At 45.7% G+C, this 24,604-nt stretch overlaps 1 pseudogene; it reads right to left on the bottom strand.

Moving 5' to 3' along the window:
• Positions 1 to 2,049: 2,049 nt before the first annotated feature.
• LOC119970880 lies at positions 2,050 to 3,207 on the bottom strand (annotated as a pseudogene).
• Positions 3,208 to 24,604: the final 21,397 nt, after the last annotated feature.

The raw sequence follows: 24,604 nt of genomic DNA, 5'->3' as shown, positions 1-24,604 counted from the left end.
AGACCCAGACAGCGGAGATGACTTGCAACACTGGTGGTCCATGAGTGATCTTTCTATACAGCACTGAGAGGCAGTGCAGGGCAAGGCTGCGATTGTCCAGAGTTCTGGACAAACCACATATACCACGTGATCCGAGAGTCACAGAATAATAATAATCTTTATTATTTTCACAAGTAGGCTTACATTAACTCTGCAATGAAGTTACTGTGAAAATTCCCCAGTCGCCACATTCTGGCACCTGTTCGGGTACACAGAGGAAGAATTCAGATTGTCCAATTCATCTAACAGCACATCTTTCGGGACTTGTGGGAGGAAATCTGAGCACCCGGAGGAAACCCACGCAGACACAGGGAGAATGTGTAGACTCCGCACAGACAGTGACCCAAGCTGGGAATCGAACCTGGGACCCTGGTGCCGTGAAACAACAGTGCTAACCACTGTGCTACTGTGCTGCCCATCACAATTCTTATGGCACAGAAGGAGGCCACTTGGTCCATCGTGTCTCCACTGGCTCTCCAAATGAGAATCATGAATTAATGCCATTCCCCTGCCTTTTCCCAGTGCTCCTGCACATTGTTTTTATTCAAATAATCACCTAATACCCTCTTGAATGCCTCGATTGAACCTGCCTTCACCACAGTTACAGGCAGTGCATTCCAGACCCCAACCATTCGTTGTGTGAAAAGGTTTTTCTCACATCACTGCTGTGTTCTTTCTTCTGGCTGTAGTACAGATGCACACAGAATCTATGACTAGTAAGATTTATTTTTTATTGACAAGATGTTTTATTAAAAAGATAAACACGTGAAAAGATAACTAACGAACTATGATACAAATGGTAACAAAATAAATGAATTCAATTAATTCTCCTGGAGCTACTTCTAGTGTGACTCTCCTCTAGTATGACTTACTACCAACTACCGGATATCTCGAGTCACATGGCAGATCTCAATCACCACCTGCTGGTTGGAGATCTAATCGATAACTATCTACATCAACAGATAACTATATACAAAACTATGCACAGGCATGTCACCACCCTTCCTTTGGAAGTGTAAACATTTACAAATGTAACTGTGCTTTACAAAACATGATATGCATAATGATTTTCAACGTATCCCTTGTGCACAGTTTATTATACGTTAAAAACAACATTGTCTTGTTGGTTTCATGAACCTTGACCAGATGCTTGATTTTGCTTCATCTTTCGGAAGACCGGTTTCAGGCTGATCTTTGTGTCACTATCTCTTTCAGCCTTTTGAAGTGATACTTCCTGTTCCGTCTACGTGTGTTTACTTGTATATTGGCCTTCTTGCCGATGCTTGTGTTTTCACTGTCGCAGCTGCTACACAGTCGACCAATTGTGTCCTGGACTCTCTTACCCTTTCTTTTCCCTTTTATTATCAGCTCTTTCCTTCTCTTTTTCTTTTTAGCTTTAATGGCATCCTTCTTGCTCCTGGACTCGGCCATGGGATTAGCTGTTTCTGGATCGCTCTATGCAACGGCTGCTTCGGGATCTTTTGCTGTGAAGGCTGGTTCTGGCTCTTCTGTCACACTGTCTGACTGGGGTTTTTATGGATTGAGGAGTTTTGGTTGATCCATGGTGCTTGCGCTTGAATACTGTGCATGCCTATCAACTGGTGAGGCATCCACTGTCCGCATACTTTTAGACGCTTTTTCCATTGCAGGCAAGTCTGCGACGTCAGGAATGATCTGCAAACCCTCGCATTCCAGTATCTTAGCTGGATCAATGTCCTCAACATTAGGCATTGCTTCGTCACTTTGTGTTTTAGCCTCAATTAGCAGCTTACCTCATCTGATATGATACATGCTTCATCTTTTGTTGGAGAACTGGACAATGATGTATCCATCTGTTCTTCCTGCAAGTCTTCTCATGGACTGACCTCGAGTATTGGGGAACCACTGCAGGAACCATTCTGTGAGCATAGGATGATTCATCGTACGTCTCTGGAGCCAATTTCTCCAAAATGCAGATTATTTCTTCAGTTGCCGGTTTGTTTGCAGTTGATTTGCTCTCAACTGATTGATCTACTTTGCAATCTCACTTTCAGCCTCTGCATAAACCATTTTAGAGCTTTCACACTCATTGTTGTCCTGCACAGATTGGATGCTACATGTTATCACCTCGTCAGCAATGCCAAATGGATTACATAAACTTTCATTGTCTTCCTCTTCTGGCTCATCATGTGATTCTTCACTTTCCTTATCATAATCATTATCATTGTAATCATCATCGCAATGATCATCACCGTAAACATCATCATCGTAATAAATATCTTGTCCTGTGAAGTATAATACTGCTCATGGAATTATGTGTTCATGCAAGAAGTGACCAATTTCCAAGTCAGCAGCGAGTCTTGCTGCAGAACCATCATCCAGCTCTCCATGTTCTGGAAATTCAGGAGCACTAAAAAAATTAAAGAAAGAGTCATTTGGTACAGTTTTCATTACTGTACAACCAGTGCACTGACCCTTATGCTTTGAGAACATAGAACATAGAACATACAGTGCAGAAAGAGGCCATTCGTCCCATCGAGTCTGCACCGACCCACTTAAGCCCTCACTTCCACCCTTCCACGTAACCCAATAACCCCTCCCAACCTTTTTGGTCACTAAGGGCAATTTATCATGGCCAATTCACCTAACCTGCACATCTTTGGACTGTGGGAGGAAACTGGAGCACCCAGAGGAAACCCACGCAGACACAGGGAGAATGTGTAGACTCCGCACAGACAGTGACCCAGCAGGGAATCGAATCTGGGACCCTGGCGCTGTGAAGCCACAGTGCTAGCCACTGTGCTAGCGTGCTGTTTCGTTTTAATGGTCTTCAATGTGATGTTTTTTCCTTACTTCCATCGATCTGGCACCCTGTGCAGCCTGTGACTTCAAAGAGGAAAATGTCTAACTCGTCAGGCTGCGACTCCATCTGGTATGTTTTTGTCATTGCTTCATTTGTGAAATACTCATTTGGCTCAAACTTAAACTCCAGAGTGAAGCTCATTGGCCATCCAGGATCTGATAATTTCACCTTTACATCTTGTGAATGCTAATAGGCTCATTATGCTCCTGTATCATATCACTGAGCAAATCCACATTTTTGAAAACCTTTAACCAGAATTCTGGAATTCTCTTTGGCTCCTCCATCTGGTTTATCTTCCTCCACTTTAACTTTTGCTTGTATCTCATCGGATAACTGCGCCATTATATCTCATTGCCAGTCGCAATGATCCTCTGTTGCAGCGCAGTCTGGAATGTAGTCGCTCAACTAGGTTCAGGGCCTCACACGCTTCCACTCCTATGATGGACTCGCATTCTGTGTCCACAATGGAAAATGGTATGATGTGACTTCTGCTGTGTACCCATGCTTCGAGCTCACATGCTCCCAGCATCGCAATCTCATTCCCCTTGTAGTCTTTCAGTTGTCTCATTTGATCGACGACTTTTGGTTTGACTCGCAGCCCATTCAAATCGGACAGATTGAGAAGTTTGACCCTTGCTCCCGTGTCGAGCTTGCATTTGATAAATGTGGCATTCAGCATCACTGGAATTGTCCACCTGTCTTCAATGAAATCAGCATCACCACCATTGTGGCTAAAACTGGTCAGTAAGACTTTTTCATTCTCCATATTCGGACCCATTGTGTCCTCAGTCAAAATCAGATCAATGAAGAACAGGTCTTCAATGGACATCTCATCAATCGCATTAACTGCTCCTGGTTTGGTCCACTGTTAGACGTGAAAAGCATTGCTTCGCAAAGTGATTTGTTCTGCCACACTTGAAACACATGTTCCCAAATGCTGGACATTGTCATGGCCCATGGTCCATGATTGGGTGCCCGGTCGGGAGGGGGTTACACCGACCAGTCAGCCCATCCCCTGGTCACCTCTTGTCATGCCCGACTGCCCCCCAATCCTGGCAGATGATCCCCCTCTCGCCAGCCAGCCCTGCCATCCCTCTGCATGTCCCACCTCCTCTCTCTCCCTCATCAGCCACGGCATCTGTTTCCGGATTTTTGAAACCCCAAGTGAATCTTGCCCCCAGCGGAGGCAGAGCTTTGCGGAGGCCTTGGAGAATACCGGGTCAGGCCTGCTAATGATATGCGAATGGCGTTTACTGTACGTGTGGAATAGAACACATTGATGCTGCTGTCGAAGCACCGAAGCATGTCATTCAGGCGGGTGTCCAGCACTGGCTTCACGATCAAATCTCTGCCCAATTGCGTTTCCCGATTTTGGCGCGGTTGATGGAGAATCCCACCCAGTATCTCTCTTCAGTAGCACCGTCTCATCCTATCTCAAAGCTGCCCTTGTCCCCAGTTTCATTCTTTGTCTCATCCAACGCCTTAATGAGAAACATTTTCTCTTCCTTTCAGGTGATAAAGAATGCAAACTCCAACAACTCATCAACGGCCATCCAGGACCCCTTTCCATCCCTCGGACCCCATTGTTTCTGAAGTCCAGTCCTTGTTGTGTATTCACCAAATCCTCTATCCTTCCGCTCTCTGAGGCTGAATATGCTGTACTCAGCAAAGGACTCAACTTCATACCCTTATGCCCCCTCCTCAACGGATTTTGGGCTAGACACAATGCTGAACTATTCTTCTGCTGTCTTTGTCTCCTTGCTCACTTCTTTGGGCAGAAGTCCTCCCCCTGTTCAACAGATCCTTTTACCCGCATCCAGTACTTTTCCTCCAGCTGGACCCCTCCCTCTGGCCGTTTACCTGCTCTTGATCTTTTCATTGAGAACTGTCAGCGTGACATTGACTGTTTCAATTTCTCTCCCCCTCTCACCCACTTTAACCTCTCGCTTTATGAACTTGCCACTCTTCGCTCCCTCAGGTCCGACCCTGACTTTGTCATCAAACCTGCCGACAAGGGTGGGGATGCTGTTGTCTGGCATACTGCAACGTCTACCTCGCAGAGATTGAACTCTCAAACACTTCTTCCTACCTCCCCCTGGATAATGATCCCACCACCGAGCATCAAGCCACTGTATCCAGGACTGTCACTGACCTAATCTTCTCTGGAGATCTTCCCTCCACAGCTTCCAACCTCCGGGTTTCCCAGCCCTGGACAGCCTGCTTCTACTTCCTCCACAAAGTCCTCCAACAGGACTGTCCCGGTAAGCCCATCATGTCAGCTTTCCCTGTCCCACTAACCTCATTTCTTCCAACCTTGACTTCATACTCTCTCCTCTTGTCCAGTCCCTTTCCACTTACATCGGCAATTCCTCTGATGCCCTACATTATATCAGCAACTTCCAGTTCCCCAGCCCATATACCTCTTTACCATGGATGCCCAATTCTTGCAAGAGTCCTTCCTGTTAATTTCCTTTGTTCCCATTTATTATATTTTATTGTTTTGGTCTGTAGATCAATAATAGGGAAGCGCCTTTAAGTAGAGAGAAGAAAGCAGAAGGCAGGAAACTCAAAGTTCAAAACAGCCTGTTGGCCAGGATATTGTATTTGGGAGAAGGAGAAGCCAGACTCTTTGGCACCAAGTAGATGGGAAGAACCGGTTTTGAAGGGAATCGCTTTGATTGGTTAACTGGCAACCAATGGGTTGGCCAGGGACAGTGATCTGCCTGACAATGATGATGTGGAGATGCCGGCGTTGGACTGGGACGAGCACAGTAAGAAGTCTTACTTGGGGGTGGGGGTGGGTGCACTGCGGGGGCAACTGGGGGGGGGGGGGCAACCGCTCGTGGCATCACCATGCCAATCCCTGGATCATGTGTACCGTTCCAGGGGCAACCCCTGTCCCTGCCCATCTACCCCAATGACCACCCGTAACCCCTGACAACTGCTGAAGCTTCTGGCTGCCTGGCTGAAGGCTATTGCTAATAAGGAATTGGTAATCATGGTTAAGTGAGCACTTCACAGATACCAAGTAGATTTCCATGGGTGGACAGGCCATGTAGCTTGTGGGAGTTATTGCCTAGCATCCCAATCACACCTTGAAGCCTTGACACTGCGCTTGAACACTGCGGGAGGCAAAACCACACACGCAACATCCGAACACCAGGGTATGGGGCACAGCTCCGGGGACATGTCTGTGGCTGGAAGGTGGGTGATCGCCATGGGGGTGAGATGGGCAAAGGGTCTGGAGGTCGGTCCGCATTGCGGACGAACATGACAGAGGCATCATAATGGTTGTGCGAAAAGGGGTTTTATGTGATATACAGTACCCCATTCCCAATGGTGCCACCCGCCCCCACTCCACCAACCCCCACCCCCCTCCCCACCCCTAGCTAGCCATAATCCCACCCCGTCCGCCATCCCCCGGTGCCCTCAGTGATCCTCAATATACTTTGCCATCCCAGATCTACCACTACGTCTAGGTGTATCCCCAGGATGTACAGCTGAGGTGACTAGGTCAGGCTCCGCAATGCCTTGGCCATGCCCATCTGAGAGCAGGATATATCCTGCAGAACCTCATCAAGGTCGGCCTGGTACAGGGTGATATCCCCCAGCGAGGCAGGCATTCTGCTGATACTCTTGGCCATGGCCGTCACCAACTGCGTGGTGCCTTGGACACCTTTACTCTTGGTGCTGACATCATGCACCAGGCTCTCCACTGCGGTCACCAGTGTTGGCTTTGGTGCCATCTCCTGCATCCATAGCCTCTGGGACTCCTCCGAGTGGCTATGGACCTGCTGGAGTGATGCTGATATCTCCGTCTGAACGTGCAGGCTGGTCCTTATCATCTCCATCAGGTCCAAGTACCTCTGTACCACAGGCTCAGCATCTGTCTGGGACCCAGCTGGGTCCTGGGATCCAGCACACCTCTGACTGCTGTCTCGCTTGGGGGTTCCTGCCTCCACCAGATGTGTATCACCACTGATGTGGTGCTCACCAGATTCTGCCCCTGAAGCCTGTCCACTAATATATCCCACCGAGGTGTGTGTATCTGCGCTGGTGGAGGGAGAGAATGACAGCTGTGCCACGACTATAATGGTTGCATCCTCGGAGCTCCCCTTTGAGGGGTTCTCCTCGGAGTCAGGAGAGGGTGCCACCCGGGATGGGTCGGTGCCGTCGGCTGGAGGGCCTGCGGGAGAATGGACTTGTGGTCAGTGGGATGGATGGATCAGTCAGTAAGGCAATAACAACTCACGTCCTCCGGGTGGACCCGAATGGTTCCTCACCTCTGCGGCGTCTGCCAGCCTCCGCATGGCTGACCGATCTGTCCTCAGTCACCCCAGGCACCTCCAAGGCCTGCTCTTATATCTGGCACCGCACCGCCAGTCTGAGTACTCTCCTGACGCTTATCGGAGAGCTTTTCGTGAGGAGACACTGAGAGGGCATTGTGAGCTACAGACGTGGTTCACAATGGTGGAAGAGGGGGTATGAAGGAGGGGTTGGGGGGGGATTGTTGAAGGGAGAGGGGGAGGAGGAAGGGCCGGGCTTTGCGCGGGGAGTTGGGGAGCTTTGTTCTTTTGTTGGGGGGGGGGGGGGTGCATTGGTGTCTACTCAATCGTGCTGCCCGTGTAGGTCATGACCTTTTTCTGGCTCTGAAGACCAGTCCTCCTGGTCACACTCCCCGAGCTCACAGCTGCTGCCACCTCATCCCAGGCAGCACTGGCTGCCTTGTGGATGACTCTTCTGGACCCTCGGGGGAACAGGCCTCCACGTCGTCTAGCAGCCTCGCATGTCAGCGTCCCCGAATCTTAGGGCACCATTATTGTGAGCTGGCTGGGTTTGACTTAGCAAGTGCAGCAGAAGTGCTGCTCGACCTTGTTGGGGGGGGGGGGGGGGGGGGGGGGGGCATTATACCACTTTGGACGAGTGTACTGATGATGGGAAAGAGATGATTTTTTAATGCATCCAAGGGATATGAGCCTCACTGGCAAGGCCTGCATTTATTGCACATCCCTGATCACAGGTGAGCTGCCTTCTTCAATCGCTGGAGTCCATGTGGTGTAGATACACCTACAGTGCTGTTAGGGAGGAGCCCCAGAATTGTGACCCAATAACAGTGAAGGAACAGCGGTATATTTCCAAGTCAGGAAATTTGTAGGTGGGAGGTGTTCCCATGTGTCTGTTGCCCTTGTCCTTCTAGGTGTTAGAAGTTGTAGGCCTGGATGGTGTAGTTGAAGAAATGAGTTGAAGAAACATCTTTTTGATGGTGCACATGGCAGCCACGATGCACAATTGGAGAGAGTGAATGTTTAATGTGGTGGATGGGACAAAAGCAGTAATGGAAAGGCAGTTCAGTTGAACATTATCAAGCCCTCTTAAAGCTGTAAGAGACAGGAGTTAAACAAAAAGTTCTGCTTTAACTGCAATTATACTGCAGCCAGAGTACATCACCAATGGTGCAAGACTATACCAACTGCTAATCCAAATGTTGCTGTGATTTTAAATTGGCAGTGCTATACAGCATGTTCTGTGCTGTGATGATCTGCAACGCACCACAACTCTAATGAAATACATGCAACATAACTGTCTTTCAGAATTAGGTAAGATATATGGCTTTAAATAAAACATTAAACCAAATTACGTTTTTACATGGTTAGCCTCGAAATGAATTTCACATATGCCATATGCAAATTCAAATCACATGAAAAAATTCTAAGTCCCAATCATTTGCACATAAGATATTTTCATTGCATTGTGGATTAGCAGGCACCTTGTCTCGATGGCTCACATTTAATGTCAGTTAATGTTTTGAATATTTGATAATTATGAAATACAGATTATGTGGTTTTGTAAAATGGGGAATTAATATTCAACATGACAAAGTTTTCCAGCATTTCACTTATACATTGGTAATACCAACACATACAAACCGTATTTTGAGAAACGTATTATACTTAACAATGTCCATTTGTGTCTTGGTTGCAGGGGAAGAAGCAAAACTAATGCAAAGAAATCAATTTACTATGAACAATAAAATGAAACACTCATATGAACATGCAATTGAGCAATATGTCATTGAAACTGCATTATCTGTCTTTTTAAACCAAATTTCTTAATCTGTAACATAAATAAGAAAAGTAATTGAATGATGCTGTTAAAGTTAATGGCATGGCTCCATTTAATGTACAGAAAGACAAACTCAGCATTAAAATATTTACTTAGTCACATATTACCGTTCATTTGCATAGAAAACTAACATAAGGAAAGTTGGCTCTTGTGTTATAGCAGCATTTTATTTCACGCATTTGAAATGTATATAACAGGAGTTGTCTTTATAAGAAGTTTTAATATACTATGGATAATTGATTTGTGTGCAGATTTATAGCACAGACCATATCATGCAGGAAGAAGGTCCTAGTAATGGAGGTCACAATGCCACAGATACAATGTAGGTGTATCTGACTTTCACAAAATGCTGTACAAATGCTTTAAATTGATTTTGGCCAATCTTCACATTCAATTTTTTATTTATTTCTGTACATGAATTATATATTTCTCCATGCATTGGACAATCTGCTTTCATTATTATGTAATGTATCCCTCAGGGTGATTCTGTCATTTATAAAAGTAAATCATTGTATTGAATAGTGGCATTGCATATTGATACTGGAAAACAATGCATCATTCTGCCACTATTCAAATATCAGCTGTTGCATTGATTCATTCATTATGGTATGGTTCGCGAAAGATCCGGGAAATAAAATTTCAGTGAATTTTAGTGTTTCTTTTTGATACGTTTCTTTATAATACGACAAACAAATAAATGTTAAATCTGTAGCAGTGAAGGAAGGGTGTCTCCAAAGCTGTTGACTGTTTCAGAGGCCATTATTATTGATGGGAACTGTGGTGCTGCAGCTGTGAGGCAAACAGTGCTAAGATGCAGAAAACACTAATTCAGACCAAACAAAAGTGCTTCTTATAAGCAGGTGGTAATCAAAAAATGTTGTTATGGATTCAGTGAAAATATTTGTAATGGTCAATTAAAGGTCATATGAATTTGTTATTCATTAAAAGTGTTTTTTTAAATTGATTGCTCGTTGTAACCATGTTTTCCTTGTCAGTTCACTAAAGACAGTGCCATATTGTCTTTTTCAAGTAACATGTCTTTTAATGAATAATGGGGGAAATATGCTAAAGGTTCCTGCAGGCCAGGCCCATAAATCTCTGCTGTGTGACCTTAGAGTGCACGTTGCATAAAAAGGACAATATGGGGGCATGTCTGAAAACCACGGAAAAAAAAAGAAAGCACTTTTGTAAATAATAGTAAAATATATTTATGGTAACCTGGTATTTTGAATCCATATCCTTTTAGTTTACAACATCTTGCACTTATATAGTGTTTTTAGCATAATGAAATGTCCCGAAGACCTTAACAGATATATATGGGGGAGCATAAATGAAGACAGGGATTAGTGGAGGTGACCAAAGATTGAGTCAGAGGAGATTAATTTTAGCAGCCTTTTGAAGGTCGAGAGAGACAAAGCAACTTAGGAAGAAAACTTTCGAATTGATGGTCATGATGGCTGAAAGCTGTCTATGCTGGATTACAGATGGGAAAGCTGGTTGAGGTTCTGGATCACTGTGACCTCTGCTGAAAGTTTGTGATCTCGATTTTAACTCTGGGCTGGGGGACGACAGATGGACAACAAGGCGAGTTGCAAATTCACTTGCTACACCAGAAGTGAGGCCTGAGCTACTTAAAACCAGGCCTCATTGAAATCCTGTTGCTTGGCATCTCACTCATGTCTTGATCATTGCGGCGGTCTGCTGGTAACAGGTATGCAGGAGGTGGTCAGGTGGGCAGAGTGGCTGGCAGGGGAGCCCTACCTTCCTCCTGGCTCTACAAGGAAAATTTTTAAAAACCATCTGTTTGGACCTCGTCAGTCCTGGTTCCTCTTCCCATTGGCTTCAATAGTGAGAAAGCTCCAGTAACTTCCCCACTCAAATAATCATTGGTTAAAATTGCAATCAAAAGGGTGGCATGCTGGCGCATTGGTTAGCACTGCTGCCTCACGGCGCCGAGATCCCAAGTTAATCCCGGCCCAGGGTCACTGCCCGTGTGGAGTTTGCACAATCGTCCGATGTCTGTGTGGGTCTCAACCCCACAACCCAAAGATTTGCAGGGTAGGTGGATTGGCCTGCGCTGAATTGCCCCTTAATTGGAAAATAATAATTGGGTACTCTAAATTTCTATTAAAAAGATAAATAAAATTACAATCTGGTGTCAGTGACATCATGCGGATAAGACATGGTTATATAAAGAGGAGCTGCCTGGTTTTGGGTGGAAGATTTTATTGGCTCCTCAGTAAAACAAGCTATAATCTGAAATGGTGTGCACCTAGTGCCTTTTTTTAATAAATATTTTTCTTGAATTTTACATGTGTACTTGTACAGGAGATGATTGAAACAGTTATTATTTACAATTTACATGCTGTTCCTTTTCTGGGACCCCTCACCCCACCTCCCCTCCCCTTTCCTGCTATTTTTTGGGCCCTGTTTTAGGCTCTTTCCTCTGCCATAGATGGATTATTTATCTCTCATTTTGATCTTTGGCTTTGTGGGGGGGGGGCCCTCTGGCCCCCTTGTCATCTCTTCCTGGGTACCCTCCTAGTGATTCTTTGGGTGTCTTCCCTGTTGCCCCCCCCCCCCCCCACCTCCGTTCGTGTCAACTTTACGTGGCCCTAGTGTTTCCTATACGACCCCCGCACCCCTCCCTTTCTATCTGTTATTGGCTTCAAAAAGGTCTTGGAACAGGCTGATGAAGTGCCCCCACACTTTGTGGAAGCTATTGTCCACTCCCCTGGTGGTGTATTTGATCTTCTCTGGATGAAGAAATTCCGACAGATCTGCCAGCCAGTTTTCAGCTCTAGGTGGTGCTGCTGATTGCCAGCCGAGCAGAATTCTCCAACAAGCAATTAGGGAAGCAAATGCAAGGGCGCGGCCCTCTTCCCCACATGAAGTTCTGGCTGGTCTGATACCCCAAAGACTTCCACTCTTGGGCTCGGCTCCACCCTCATCCCCACAACCTTGAACATCGCCCCAAAGAAGGCTGTCCAGAACCTAACAAACCTGGGGCATGCCTAGACCATGTGGGCGTGGTTGGCTGAGCCTCGCTTGCACCGTTCACACTTGACCTCCATCACTGGGAAGAACCTGCTCATTCGAGCTCTGGTTAGGAGGGGTTATTGGGTTACGGGGATAGGGTGGAAGTGAGGGCTTAAGTGGGTTGGTGCAGACTCGATGAGCCGAATGGCCTCCTTCTGCACTGTATGTTCTATGTTCTACATGTGCTCTGTGCATGAGGCTTAGCCTTTCACAAGAGGAGGTGGAGTTGGCCCTACTTAGTGCTTCGCTCCAAAGTCCCCTCGCTACTTCTATCCCTAGTTCATCCTCCCACTTCCGTCTTGCTCTGCCAGGGGTGCTTTCATCCTTTCGAAAAGTCATCCAAATATGTCCCTGCAGTTCCCTTTTTCCATTCTGTCCATATCCAATAGCTCCTCCAACGTCTCTCGGGGCTCTCAGGGACCACGTCATCTCCTTGTAAAGGAAGTTTTTGACTTGTAAATGTCTCTCCGTTCGGTAGTTCCGGTCTCTCTGTCAGCTCTTCTAAGGTTGCAAGTCTGTCCCCCGTGTAGAAGTCTCTAATCGCCAGCGTTCCCCCGTCCTGCATCCAGCTTTTAAAGGTGATGTCTAGCATGGCTGGTGGGAACCTGTGGTTGCTGCAGATTGGGGGCCTCGGTTCCCTTACCCATCCCCTCACTCTCTCGGCTGCGGCTGGTCAGTGGTAGTATTGGAAGTTTGGGAGGGCCAGGCCACCCATGCTTCTTCTCCTCTGCAGTGTTGTCTTGGGGATTCTTGGATTTTCCCCCCTCCCCTCCCACCCCCAATACGAACACCATAATCATTTTACCCATTCTTTGGGGATGAAAATCGGTATGGATCTAAACAGGAAGAGTAACCTTGGCAGTGCTTTCACCTTGATCATCTGCACCCTCCCTGCCAGGGAAAGTGGAGTGCATCCCACCTCTGCAGATACTTTTTAACTTCCTCTGCCAGACTAGTCAGATTCCACTTGTGGATCCGTGTCCAGTTGTGGGCTATCTGGATCTCTAAGTAACGGAATTTGTTTCGGACTATTTTAAATGGGAGTCCTTCCAGTTCTGTCCCTCCTCAGTTCAGGTTCACTGGGGAACCCTTGCTTCAAATACACTTTGCAAATTATACTGGGAATTACACATATGTGAGTGAATTGCCAGATTTGCAACATATTCAGTGGGCAGCCAATCAGTGAAATTGGGGCGGCACAGTGGTTATCACTGCTCCCTCACAGTGCCAGGCGCCTGGGTTCAATTCCGGCCTTGGGTCACTGTCTGTGTGGAGTTTGCACTTTCTCACGTGTCTGCGTGGGTTTCCACTGGGTACTCCGGTTTCCTCCCACAGACCAAAGGTGTGCAGGTTAGTTGGATTTACCATGATCAATGCACGGGGTTATAGAGATAGGGCAGGGAGTGGCCTAAGTACAGTGCACATTTGGAGGGTTGGTGCAGACTCAATGGGCTGAATAGCCTCCTTTTACACTGTAGGGATTCTATGGAAAATACAAATGAGGCCTATCAATTAAAATTGCCTGGGTCTTAAACCAACCATGTCCACTCCCCCACCCAGCTGACATTCCCACTTTACAGATTGTATTAATATTGGAATTTAAGTGTCTTATTCCAAGTCAGACCTGCTATTAGTGAACTGAATAAATGGGAAAGTGTTGAAGTATCACAGCACCAGTGACAGAAGTGAATAGCTTGGAGCTAATTTATTTTGGCTTTTTCCTCACTCACATATCTTGGCTGGAATCTGTGAGCTGAAGAGATAACAATTATCAGCTTGTGATGCAGACAATTAAAAAAATAAATTTAAAAACAAAGATGGAAGATATTAAGCCTAATCTTAATTCCCAAAAAACAGGTAAACTGAGGGTCAGGCCAATGGTTAAAACACAAAATCTTCGAAACATGACCCGAACCTGCCTCAGAACCATCCACTTGCGTCATTTGAAGAGGCACAGATTATTTGATTACAGTTGGCAAGGATTTGTTAAGGGAAGATCATGTCTGACTAACTTGATTGAATTATTTGAGAAGGTTACAAGGAGGATCAATGACAGTAGTATATTTGATGTTGTCCACGTGGATCTTAGCAAGGCATTTGACAAGGTGCCAGACCAGTTGTAAAATTAAAAGCTCATGCGTTATGATGCCTGTTGATGGTCTGACTAGATGGGAAGATACCAGAATGGAACTCGGCTCAGAAGACCGTAAGATTTATTTGTTTAAAATCAAACATGGAGGAGCAGAGTCACAGATTGCTAATTGGTTTTAACCAAAAAAAATTATTAAACATGAAAAAATGGATTATAACACAATACTCCTTTATGCACTCTTAAGGTTAACAATTACACACAGGTATTAAGATTAACATGGAAGACACAATACATTTGAAGCTACAATGGTCTCAATGGCACGAAAAGTCACTTTTTAAGGCACACCAATTGGCTGTAGTCAAATACACGCCCTCGTCTGAAACCAAATTAGTGTCTATGGATTTCTTGCCCAGCCTTGGCCCAACTGATGCCTTTAAGTGTCCAATGAACACTAAAGTGCCTTTCTTGCCCAGGCTCAATTTTCAGGCTGACAAGAGGAGTTCAGAAAAGTAACTCACTCAGGCATTGGGCATGAGCAGCATCTCCAACAACAGGCTTTCAAAGTCAGGAGGGGATCTCCAAAAACAGTTTGGCCCTCCCACCCTTTGTCTTTCCACCAACATGCTCCCAGTCCCTCAAGCCTCACCTCAGCTTCATAACCTGAAAACCTCCATTATTCCCAGGTCCAGGACCTGGACTCCTGGGAATAGGCCAAAATTTTCTGGCCCTGCTTTGGCTATATGTTTTTGCCAGCTTAATAAGAATACTGTACATAATAAAAGGATTGCTTGCTTTAATGTTACAAACCTGGTGACTGTAGTTTATTGGGCTCAATCAAGAATCTTCGGTATTTAAAATAAAATCTAATTTCACCTGTGTTATGGCTCTGGGTCAAGTGGGTCTGGAATTGACTGCGCATTAGCCCAGGTGCCGTGATAGCGGACAGAACAAAGTGGTCACCCAATCTGTGTTTAGCTCTCCCCAATGTAGAGGGGACAATCATTTAAGCAGCAAATACAATATTTTCTTCTTTACATCCTCCTGAACAAGTGCCTGTCATGTTTCAGATCAAATGATCCTGCAACAAATAATCTTATAAGTACAAAAAGCACTGATAATTGCATCGCTTCTTGTCCGCAGCAAATAACTCAAAGTAGCTCGAACGATTCAATACAGGACTTCCACAGAATTTGCCTTTGGAAAAGCAAGTCAAAAATGCCTCACCTATAAAATTTTTAGTGACCCTTTATATAACGGCAGAACAGGATCCAATTGTTTCATAATGCTTGATGTTTCAGGCATGAGTAATATAGAATATAGAATATAGAACAGTACAGCACAGAACAGGCCCTTCGGCCCTCGATGTTGTGCCGAGCAATGATCACCCTACTCAAACCCACGTATCCACCCTATACCCGTAACCCAACAACCCCCCCCCTTAATCTTACTTTATAGGACACTACGGGCAATTTAGCATGGCCAATCCACCTAACCCACACATCTTTGGACTGTGGGAGGAAACCGGAGCACCCAGAGGAAACCCACGCACACACGGGGAGGACGTGCAGACTCCACACAGACAGTGACCCAGCCGGGAATCGAACCTGGGACCCTGGAGCTGTGAAGCATTTATGCTAACCACCATGCTACCGTGCTGCCCCGAAGATAATGAAGATAAAAGCAAAGTATTATGGATGCTGGAGATCTGAAATAAAAAGTCAGCCAGTATGGCAGCATCTGTGGAGAGAAAAACAGAGCGAAACTTTTGAGTCCAATATGACTCACCTTTGGAACTGGCCGAAAACGAGTCATATTTAATCAAAACGTTAACACTGTTTCTCTCTCGGCAAGTGAATAATGAAGGCACTGCCTGTATGTATTAACCAAAGTTGGGATCCTGACGTCACACCAGCACATTTGCTTTACTTATGTCATGGTAGTGTTCATTTCAGCTTGCAAGGATTGTGTTATGATCCTAGACCAGACCCCAACAGTGGCTCGGATACAGGACTCTAATATTTTTCTTTAATTTTGTAAGACTGTGAGGAAAGGATACTTTGCTCCAGGAGTGATTGCACAAAAGATATGGATATGGTATATTAAAACAAGCTTTATTACTAACATAGTATTAAAATCAAAACATCACACCTGAAAATAGCTTACAATTACACTTTAAACAATACTATCAATACAGTGAATAGAATATCCTTAATTGCTATCTTTATTCCCATTTAAACAACAAGAAAAAACCATGTCAGCTCTCAATCCACCTTAAATACCAAGGTCACAGAGTTATTCTTTGAGAAAGAGATTCCTTAACACTGCTTTACAGAAAAGATCTAACTCCGGTCAGACTCATGCAGAAATTCTGGCTGTAAGTCTTCAAAAGCTGTTTCAGCTGGCTTGTTTCAGCTCTCCCTTGTCCTCAGACAAGTCTGCACTGTTTTAAATATAGTTAATCTCTTTTTAACTAAACTATAGACAGCAAAACCTGACTTGTGGTCCCAGCTTCATCCAGAACAGAACTGAACTGAAAATGTTTTCTCAAAAAGCCTATTGCCTTGGCATCATCTCACCAAGGTGAAAACAAACTAATTTCCCCGGGAATCTCCTTCAAATAAAACTGCATTAGCCCAAGCTTTTATGATGGTCAATTGCACCCCTGGTTCCCAAAAGCTTTGTTGTCTTTCAACCTAAGAATCTTTTAAAACGTGATTTCAGCAGTTAAACACATTCTAACCCAGGATCTTAACCCTTAATTTACCAATTACTTATAATACAATTGGACGCGATTCTCCGCTGCCCATGACGGGTGGGAGAATAGCGGGAGGGCCTTCCTGACATTTTTCCTGCCCTCCCGCTATTCTCCCCCCCTCCACAGCCGCCCCACGACACGAATCGCTGCTCGCCGTTTTTTACGGTGAACAGCGATTCTCCCCAGGCCGATGGGCCGAGTTCCCAGGCCTTTATGGCCATTTTCACGAACGCAATCACACCTGCTCTCACCGTTCGTGAAAACGGCCGCAAAGTGCCGTTCCGGACAACCATGGTACCTATTGCCACGGCCGCACCACGGCCGTGCCAAGGGTGGCATGGGCCTGCGATCGGTGGGCACCGATCGCGGGCAGCGGGTCTGATACCCGCGCACTATTTGTTCTTCCGCCACCCCGCAGGATCAGTCCGCGGGGCGGCTGAAGGGCATGACGGCCCACGCACGCGCGGGTTTGACGCGTCTGCGTGATGATGTCATCCGCGCATGCGCGGGTTGGAGCATGCGCGGCTGACGTCATCGTGCGCGTCAGCCGGCATGACGCTTGGCGCGCGGACTTAGCGACGGTCGCTAAGGCCGCAATGCCGTGCTTCACGGGACCCCGCTGCTAGCCCCGCCCGGGGGAGAATCAGGTCCCGGGAGGAGGCGCGGAGGCTGCCGTGTAACGCGGCCAGTTTCACGGCAGCCTTTACGACTCGCCGCATTTGCGGAGAATCGCGCCCAATATATCTGAAATTCCTACATTCATCCCAAGATGCAAGGAGTGTGCCTTCATGTCTTTTAATTCAGCCGATGTTATATGGATCATGCAGGAAGCAGCCAGTCGTGGAACATGCAAACAGAAATCTGCAATAGTCTCCAAAATGTGTATAGGCAATACGACCTGTAGCCACCTAAAATGGATGCTGAGCTACAAAATTAGGTCAAGCGCTAAGACTGCTGGGAAACAGACAGTTTAGCCAGAACAGCAGTCTGCAAAGAGCATTTTGCATTCTGCAGCAGCAGAAACCAGTTTGGGCTCAGGTGAGAAGACCTTAGCTAGGTGCAAATGGCAAAACGCTTTGCATGCTAATGAGGCCATCAGACTTGAACACCCACACAATAGATACATTTGGTTCTGAATGGACACATTCTAATCAAGGCCCAGACATCGAGGCACCAGAAACCTCCAAACAAAAGGACATAAGAAACGCCCCCTCCATCACGGAGACCCCCTCGCATTGGGGAATTAATCCAGTATCGATAAGAAATTGATCCAATAGGTAGAGCCCGCCCGAGAAGAGGGAAGGACAATGGAACCCCTATAAAAGATAGGGACCTCGTGTTGTCCGGTCTGTTTTTGTGCTCCGGCTTAACTTCGACCCAGGTCTGCCCCGGCTCCGCACTGTTTTTCCGTGCTCCGGCTCTGACCAAGACCTTGAAGATATCCTGACTCCAGCCGTTGAGCACCAGCCGCCGAACCGTAAGTGCCAGTACGACGCTCGCTACGCGAACTAAGCCTGCTAGAACCCCCAGTGACCAGAACGCTTGCTGAAGGTTGCAGCCCAAGACCAGGACAAAGGCCTCGCTCCCTGACCTTGCCTGTTCCTGTTAGATAAGTATTCTGATTACTTTAGTTTAGTCATAGCTTAGTCTCTTAGTGTGTGCATGAATATTTATTATTACTGTATAATAAATATTATCGTTTGGACCTTACTAATCGGTGTATCGTCTTTATTACTTTGAACTTGACCTTGGAATACTAGTGACGTTGTCTATACGGCAACTGGCGACTCCTAAAGCTGAATAAATACATACAACAGAGCCTAGTGGTGTTAAGCACTTGGAAGTTAATACACCCCAATAAACGCGTTTTACGCCCATAGTAAAACGTGCAACAGACCTCACTCAATCCCTTGTCCAATTACTTCCGAACAAATGTAAGGAAAATAAACCACATTCTACAATACTGAATTTTCAACAGCAAAAAAATATTTAAAATATTTTCTATTTTATAAACAATTGCCCATTTCTGTTAAATATTAATAAACTGGAACTGAACCTGGAACTATTAGTTTTCCAAGGCCTTTCGTCAAAATAAATCTTGCAGGCGCTGTTATCTTGCAAACTAAATGTTAAAAATATGGAACATTTCAATTCAGTTCTACTGAGATCTCCCATTGATGATAGTTTATTTTCTTTCCTTTCTTAAACTGGAGATACATGCCAGTGTTTTATATTTGTTGTATTGAACCATCTAATCTCATTCCTTCGGTTTAAGATCAATGGCGTGTTATTCTAGGAAGCAGTGGGTATGTGGTTGCAGGCTGGAGATAGTATGATCCAAGATGATTGCAGACTTGTCAAATGTGTAGGCATCACATTAACCAGGAACATTCCTTTGTAAATTGCTTTTGGTATTCTAAATTAAAGAAAAATTCAGAAATTATACAATATTGAGGTGGATGTAGAGTTCTTACAGAGGTAAAGTGATATGTCGCTGATATAAAATGAAACTCATTGCCCATTACCATGCATGCGTAAAGGTGCAAAAAGGCACAAGAGAACGAAACCAATTTTTAAGGGCAGCAGGCACACAAGGATGTTAGGGAAAATCTTTTGTCCTCAAAAATACAGTCCAGTGAAATCTTGACTGAACAAAGCAAGAGAAAATAGCTAAAGTATACTCATCTAATTCACCCTGCATAGCAGCTATGAAATGCAGCCAGAGAGCTAGATACTGAGGAACCAGCCAGTGCTGATGACTTACTAGTCAGCTGGAAGGATTAAACCGCAATTTAAGGAAATACTTTGTTGGAGGCCTTGCACCATCAAAGTCTTGTTACAATTATGAGCTTTATAAAATAGTTACATTTTTGAACTGTGTCTTTAGTTTAAGATAAAATGAAGGAGATCCCCGAGGGACTAAAGAAGTGCAAGACAGAGAGAGCAGCAAGACTTCATAAAGAGATGAAGGAAGGAGAGAGCAGCCAGACTTCATAAAGAGATGAGGGAAGGAGAGAGCAGCCAGACTTCATAAAGAGGTGAGGGAGTGAGAGAGCAGCCAGACTTCATAAAGAGATGAGGGAGTGAGTGAGCAGCCAGACTTCATAAAGAGATGAGGGAGTGAGTGAGCAGCCAGACTTCATAAAGAGGTGCGAGAGGGAGAGAGCAGTGAGACTTCATAAAGAGGTGAGGGAGTGAGAGAGCAGCCAGACTTCATAAAGAGGTGCGAGAGGGAGAGAGCAGTGAGACTTCATAAAGAGGTGAGGGAGTGAGAGAGCAGCCAGACTTCATAAAGAGTGGCGGGAGGGAGAGAGCAGCCAAACTTCATAAATTTGTGCAAGAGCGGTGAGAAGTTATAAAGAGGTACGAGAGGTAAAGAGTGGCAAGAAAGCTGGGGGTTTACAGATACAATCTAAAAGTGAGATGATAGGAGTCCCATAAGTAGATTGGTTGGTAAGAATTGGCCTTTCCTTATTCAGCACAGAGCAAATGATTGGTGAGTACCAGTGGGTGATTATATTCTAATGCACTGTAATAAACACTTTATATACAATTGAAGGTATGTCAGTGTAGCTCTGCCACGCATCCTGCAAGAGGTGGAAAGTCATGCAGGCACAAAGTATGCTCGATGACTATATCTTCAGGAAGTCTCAGTAGCTGCAGAAAGCTGCACTATGGGCTGCAGAACGTCAGCAGTGGCTTGAGTCCCTGTGGTGCATCCACAAGGCTGAGGATTATGTGGATGTCACAGCTAACATGGGCAGAGAGGGAATGAGCAATCACCAGAGTATCTAACAGAAACATGCAGGTAGTGCAGGAAGTAACCAAGGCTATCTCACTTTCCAACAATTTATCCATTTTGAATACCGGTGAGTGAGATGGTTCCTCAAAAGGACTGTAGCAAGAAACAGGTTTGTGACACCATGAGTGGCTCAGCTGCACAGGAGCGGAGGAGGAAAAGTGGGAGTGCTATAGTGGTAGGGGATTCCTGGTTAGGGGAGCCAACAGGTGTTTCCGTGTCCATTGATGTATCTCCAGGATAGTGCCAGGGTCATCTATGTCTCAGAGTGGCTGTCGGGCATTCTTTTGGGGAAGGGTGAACAGCCAGAGGTCATGGACCACATTGGGACCAATGACGCAAGTATTCATAGTATTATTAGAATTTTACAGTGCAGAAAGAGGCCATTCAGCCCATCGAGTCTGCACCGGCCCTTGGAAAGAGCATCCCACTTAAGCCCACACCTCCACCCTATCCCTTAACCTCAGCTAACCTTTTTGGATACGAAGGGCAATTTATCATGGCCAATCCACCTAACATGCATATCTTTGAGCACCCGGAGGAAACCCACACAGACACGAGGAGAACATGCACAGACAGTGACCCAAGCTGGAATCGAACTTGGGACCCTGGCTCTGTGAAACGACAGTGCTAACCACTGGTCTACCGTAGGAAAATGGATGAGGTCCTGAAATCAGATTTTAGGGAGTTAGGAAGGAAATTAAAAAGTAGAACCTCAAGAGCAGTAATCTTAGGGTTACTCCAAGCGGTATCAGCTAGCGAGCATAAGAATCTTTAAAAACGAAATTTAGAGTACCCAATTATTTTTAATTTTCCAATTAAGGGTCAATTAGCATGGCCAATCCACCTACCCTGCACATCTTTGGGTTGTGAGGGTGAGACCCACGCAGACACGGGGAGAATGTGCAAACTCCACACAGACAGTGACCCGGGGCCGTGATCGAACCCGGGTCCTCAGCGCCATGAGAGAGCAGTGCTAACCACTGCGTCACCGTACCGCCCTCGAGTGAGCATAAGAATAGGGAGATTGAACAGTTCAACACATAGCTGGAGAAATGGAGTTTAAGGGAGGGCTTTAATTTCTGAGGGTCTGGGGCAGGTGGAACCTGTATGAGAAGGATAACTTAAGCCCTAACAGGACCAGTATTAGTCCTCTTAGGGAGCTTTTCCAGTACTGTTCAGGAGGGTTTAAAATAGATGCAAAAGGAGATCGGAACCCGGGTGGGGAAATTGAGAGTGGAGAAAAAGTGGCAGTAGGAAGTAGAGAAGTATTAACTGAAAAGGATACATTAGAGAGAACTATCACGGGAAATAGAATACGTGGAGATTTTGATAAAATTAGAGTAGGAAATAGTACACCATTAGATGGGGTCAGAGCAAGGGGGAAAGCAGCTCTTAAGGGCAACGAGGGATAGGAACTATATGCTGGTCTAGCCAGTGATGCCCACATTGTATAAATGAATAAAAATTAACAACCAGAATAAGTATATAGGACCAGAGTGAAAGTGAAAAAAACTAATAAGAAAAACATGAAGGAAGCATAAAAAGAGATTGGCAGCGAATATAAAAGAAAATTCTAAGTTACAAGGACTGGAAGAGATGTGTCCAAATGCACTGAGGAAAGTGTAAGTGGAAATTACAGAGGCATAACCAAATATCTTCTAGTTTTCCTTCGACACAACAGTGGTGCCAGAGGCCTGGAGAATTTTGAATGTTGCGCTCTTGTTCAGAAAAGGGTGGAAGGATAAAGGCAACAACTACAGACCAGTCAGTATGGCTTCAGTGGTAGGAAACCTTCTGAAAACTATAGTTCAGGACAAATTTGATTGTCACTTCAACAGGTTCATTAAGGAAAGACAACATGGATTAGTGGTGGAAAATCATATTTAATTAACTTTCTATAGTTTTTTCAGAGGGTAACAGAGAATGTAGATAATAGAAATGTTGTTCGTGTGGTGTATATGGATTTTCAAAAGGCATTTGACACATTGCCACATAACAGACTAGTGAACAAAATCCTAGCTTATGAAATAAAAGGGAAAGTAGGCACTTGGATGAGTTACCCGAAACAGAGGGTAGAGGTAAATGCTTATCCTTCTGATTGGAGGAAGGCTTGTAGTGGAGTTCCCCAGGGGTCAGACCCTTGATCTCCCTGAATTACCAAGGTTGTAGTGTTCAGGGTATTATTTCAAAAGTTGTAGTTAATACGAAGATTGGAAACGTCATCAACTATGATGAGGAGTGTCTTAAAAAGGACATAGCCATGTTTGTGGATTTAGCAGAGATGTTCAATACAGAGACATGTGGAATGATTCAGTTTGGCAGGAAGCATATGGAGAGGCAGTTTTAAATGAAGAGAGAAACTTTAAAGAATTTTCAGGAAGTGTATATGTGCATAAGTCATTGAAGGTGACAGAGCATGTTAAGAGAGCAGTTAAAACATCTTGGGCTGGATTCTCCGATCGGTGATGCTGAAATCGCGTCCAGCGATCAGCCGGATAATCCACTTTTAAGCCAAAATCGGGGATGGCACTATTTTCTGCAATGCTCCGCCCTCTCATAAACGGCATACTCTTGCACGCCGTCGGGAAGGCCTCAGGATGTCACCTGAGGACCGCCCCCGATGCTCCGCCCCCCGATGGGCCGAGTCCCCGACGACATCGCTCGCTTGGTAGCTGCAGACTGAGTTTGAGGACCTCGCATAGTGGCTGCGGACTGAGTCCACCGCCGCCACAGTTGGGGGGTGGGGGGGGGGGGGGGGGGGTGAGTTCCGCTGGCAGGACGGCTTCGGCGGGGGCTGGGGGAACTTGTAGGGGTGATCTGGGGGTGGCAGATTTTGGCAGGCCAGGTCCGCGTGTGGCCAGCGCCATGTTGAACGACACGGCCATCGCAGGCCGCCATTGTGCGCATGTGCAGCCGCGGAGTCGGTCATTCGACGCCCGTATCCACAGGTAAAACTGGGGTCTTTACGCTGGGCGGCTGCTCGTCCCCCACCGGGCGGAAGATCGGTGAGGGGGTGGCGCAGACTTTCTGGTCGTAAGACCAAATGGATCCTGCGGACATAGCCTCAGGATCGGAGAATCCAGCCCATAGTATCTTTGGTTTTATTAATAGGGGCATTGAGTACAAAAGTAAGGAGTTCATTTTGAACTTGTATAAGACATTAGATAGGCCTCATCGAGAGTACTGCATCCAGTTCAAAGTGCCATACTCCAGTAAGGAAGAACATGGGTGGAGAGAGGAGTACTGTATCCTGAGCTTTATTAATAAGGGAATAATAGGGGAATAGAGAAAAAGAGCAAGGTGGCAATGCTGAATTTATACAACTCACTAGTTAGACCTCAGCTGGAGGACTGTCTGGAGAACTACAGTTCTGTGCACCACACTATAGTAAAGATGTGAATGCATTGGAGAGGGTGCAGAATTAATTTACAAGAATGGTCCGAGGGATGAGAAACGTCAGTAATGAGGATAGTTTGGAGACGTTGGAACAGTTTTCCTTGGCAAGACGGCCAAGAGGATATTTGATAGTGATGTTTAAAATCATGAGGGGGCTGGGCAGAATAGATAGGGAGAAACTGTTCTCCCTCATAAAAAGACACAAGAATGAGAGGGCACAGATTTAAAGTGATTTGCAAAAGAAGCAAATGAGATGTGAGAAAAAAAATTTCAGATCTGGAATGCTCTGCCTGGAAGTTTGGTGGAGGCAGGTTCAATTGAGACATTTAAACATACAAATAATTAAGAATCATTGAATCCTGAGAGTGCAGAAAGGAGCAATTCAGCCCATCGAGTCTGCGCCGACCCTTTGAAAGAACTCCCTACCTAGGCCCAATCACCATTCTAGCCCTGTATTCCCCACCCAACCTTTGGACACTAAGGGGCAATTTAGCATGGCCAAACCACCTAACCTGC

The sequence above is a fragment of the Scyliorhinus canicula genome, chromosome 9, assembly GCF_902713615.1.
Source record: "Scyliorhinus canicula chromosome 9, sScyCan1.1, whole genome shotgun sequence".
Classification (NCBI taxonomy): domain Eukaryota; kingdom Metazoa; phylum Chordata; class Chondrichthyes; order Carcharhiniformes; family Scyliorhinidae; genus Scyliorhinus; species Scyliorhinus canicula.
Note: the sequence above shows the minus strand (reverse complement) of the source record. Positions and strands in the feature narration are given on the sequence as shown.